Consider the following 3,746-nt stretch of genomic DNA (forward strand, 5'->3'; position numbering starts at 1 on the left):
ACATGTTTAAGCTCGAAATTGGACTTAGTGATAGTTATGAAAGTTGTTTGGGATGTTGAGAGGAACATGTTTTAAAATTTGGTAGCCATCGGGGGTCGCCGGAGTTGGCCGCCCGCCGCCGCTGCCGGCGGAGCAGACGGCGGCGCTGCCGCTGTAAGGGGGCTTTTCAGGGTTTTAAATGTGTTATGTTAAGAGGAGTTTATTGAAGTATAGTTTGGAATTTTTTGATAAGTTTTGGTTAGGTTTGGAATTTTTCGGAGATTGGAGAAAATGCCGGTTATTTGAATGAAAATCCGACCGTTGGATTTCCTTGGTATTTATTATAGAATGTTAGAATTGATGAATTAAGGTTGTGGTGGAGTTTGGTGTGAATCCGACGAGTTTAACCATATTAAGAGTAGAGGGTTAAACGGAGGAGAGTTAGATATTTTAATTCACGTATTTATTTTCTGGAATTGAAGTTTGGTTCTAAGCATGGTTGTTGTGCCAGGATGCGAAGGGAACCTCGCTTGAGCGGCGATGCGGTTATCGTCGGGCTTAGGCCTAATTTGTGAGTGGACTTTTATTTGAAATAATATGCATGCTATGGTTCATGATTGAACATTTCCTTTTGTTGGAGTTTTTGACGTCAATTAATTTTGACGCTTTTATTTCTCTGAGAGAGTTACCGAAAATGGGATTTTCGGTGAATATAAATATGTATTTATGAGAGAGTATGTATATAAAAGCTAGCTAGCCATATGTGTCTGTCCACCTTAATGGCGTAGCATATAGCCGCATTATGGTGTGACGTGAGCGTTGGACGTAAGCGTAGTAGCCCTATATGAGTGTTTAATTCATATAGGGGGTATGGGCACATATTTATACACCCGTCTGTCACCTTGATGGCGTAGTGTAGCACCGCATTAAGGCGTGACGTGAGCGTTGGACGCGAGCGTAGTAGCCCTATATAGACCCATGAATTTATATAGGGAGTATGGACGAGTGTAAATACATACATATATTATAGAGTCTGAGAGGCTCGATATTTTATGAGATAAAAGTTTATCGCTTGCGGCATGCATTCGATTTTTCCTTAGAAATTAATTTGGGGAAACATAAATATTTTATTTATTATTTTATTTTTGTCCACTCACTCTAACGTTTCGTTTTCAAATGTTTTCCCCTGGGCTCTTCGTTTTAAAAATGCCCAGTTTGCAGGATTGCATAGTTGAGGTCGGACGTATATGGAGAAGAGGCATAGTCAATAGTGTAGTTTCCGCTCATTTTTTATATTTCTAGTCCATTTCCTTTCAAATAGAGTTGCTCTGAACTATGGCTGTTGGCTATGAGATTTTTTCTTGTTTAAGTTAGAAATTAAATTGGGAGATGTTGTGATTTGGGGAGCACGAAGGCTCCAGGAGTTTAAGGTTGGATTTAAATTTTCAGAAGTGTTTGCAGGTATTATTAGGAAAGGTTGTCCATTTTTCAAGGGAGGTTATGCCGATTTTTCGGTAAATTTTTCTTGGAGGTGGTCCCCGCACGACTTACTCTGGGTTTCAGGGTGAAATTCGGGGTGGGTTGTGTCAAGTTATGTGTATTCCCATATTAGTTCTCTGAATGAACAAGATTCTTGAACAATAAGGGTCTAGTTGTAGCTAAACTCCGAAGCAGCTAAAAGAATGGAATTATGGGATTCTTTAATTTGATATGAATTTGGTGTTAAAAATTTGACATCTTTTTAGTTGCTCTATATCTTTTCTTGTTGTTGATGTAGCTGTTGCTTTGGTTCATTAGTGCTGATGAATTGATGATGATGGTTGCTGCAAAGAGGCATGGAAGAAAAATTTGAAAATAGATATTGCGCTCTTTCTTTTTCTTTTTTCCTTTGCTCTTTTGATAAATGCTTTTCTATGCTCTCATTTGATTTTTTTTTTTTGACAACAGAACCATTATATGGAAACCAAAACATTTGTGGCTGGTTTGGTCAGTATTGGTTTTGGGACCATTTATGCTGCAAGTAAAGGTCAGCCCATTACTTACATATAATGTCTAAGTTTGCAATGTGGTATTTTACATTATATGAAAGGAAAAGGCAAAAGCTACATTCTATCTTATCTTGTTTGTTTTCTTCTGCTGCGATTAATTAACTTATGAAAATCTTGCTTGTGAATGGGCGAAAGACAATATCAGGAGCAATGATATTGCTCCTTCGTACACCACTAGAACCTCACTTGTGGAACATGTAAAATACTCGTACCCTTTCTACATTATCATCAGTTAAAACCTTTTGCATGTGTGAAATAGTATAATCTAGTGGAGATTAATGTCTTTTTTTTGGAGTTTACTTAGGATATTCAGAAAAATTATGCAGCAGACCTGCAACTTTGAAAATTTATAACTAATTGTAGAAAACTTATTTTGAAGAGATTCCAGTTCTAAAATGATCCTTAACATGTCTAATCTAACTTTCATGAAGACACAAAGTTTGAACAACCATCCAGTTTGTACAGTATTTAGAAAGAAGGTAACTGGTACAAAATCTCAGAAAATACTGATCTGCAGAATTTCCTGATGCAGGTCCTAGACTTTGAAAAATCATAACTTAATCTAGAAAAATCCTTTTCAAGTGATTCAAATTCTGGAATGAACCTTAAGATGTCTATTACAATTCTTATGAAGAAACCAACTTCAAATTCCAAATGAAATTGTACTGTTTTCAGACGAAAGCTAACTGATGCAGAATCTCAGAACTCCAAATATTAAAGCTGAAAAATAATGAACCAATTTTAAGAACTTGGAACCAATTAAAGGGCATAAACAATTTAATAAAGATGTCATAGATTTCAGACTTTTCAGTATATGCATGGTTTTCTTTTATGGATGAGAAGATTGTATATATGGATTCTTTGATAGAGTTTGCATTCATTGATATGTTAATATCATTGCATTTTCTAGATGTATCTCACATCATTGATATGTTATAGTAAATGTGAGCAAAGATTTGTGTTACCCTTCTTTACTCTTTAGAAATTTGAAATGTTTAACTTCCACAAAGTAGCATGTATACCTGCATATTATGTAATTTTCTAATACTAGGGAGCAATAATGTTGTGCAATTCTAAGGTCAATGAGTGTATCTGGTAGTTATTGCTCTACGCAAATTTGTCAATGTATCTATGAGTGTATCCCTGCACAAATATGCATTTGTCCCTGCATATTCTAGTAGTTATTGGTATGTGCAATACTTAAATTATTCAGGGGAAGAATGATTAATGCCTTTGTGATCAGTGAATATACTTTCCTAGCAGCATGTTATGATCATGTGTTTACTGTTATAAACTAAGATTCATATTTTATCTTATTAGGAGAAGATGAAGGGCATGTCAGCAGATGAGCTCATGACCATATCAACAGGGACAGCAGACTTGTCAATGGCAGAGAGTTTACACTTGTTTTAATTTTGTTGAACGGTTGGAGACAGAGTGTCGGTCTGTGTGCAAGTTGGAGATAATTGTTCATGTATTGTTCTTTCTTGTGTTTCTTAGTCCAATGAATGGTAAGCATTTGTCCATACAATTATAACCATGTGATACTACTCTAGCATTTTGATCCTCAATTTAGATCAGTACTTTTTATGATCATTTGGCTATGATCTTAGTAAGAGTTGGACTTAATGATTTTATAATTCTTTATTCTTGTCTGCATATATGCACTGTCCAAATACTATTATTTCAGGAACTTGGTCTCATTCATTATTTTTTTTT

This window comes from Fragaria vesca, linkage group LG4 (genome assembly GCF_000184155.1).
Source record: "Fragaria vesca subsp. vesca linkage group LG4, FraVesHawaii_1.0, whole genome shotgun sequence".
Classification (NCBI taxonomy): Eukaryota; Viridiplantae; Streptophyta; class Magnoliopsida; order Rosales; family Rosaceae; genus Fragaria; species Fragaria vesca.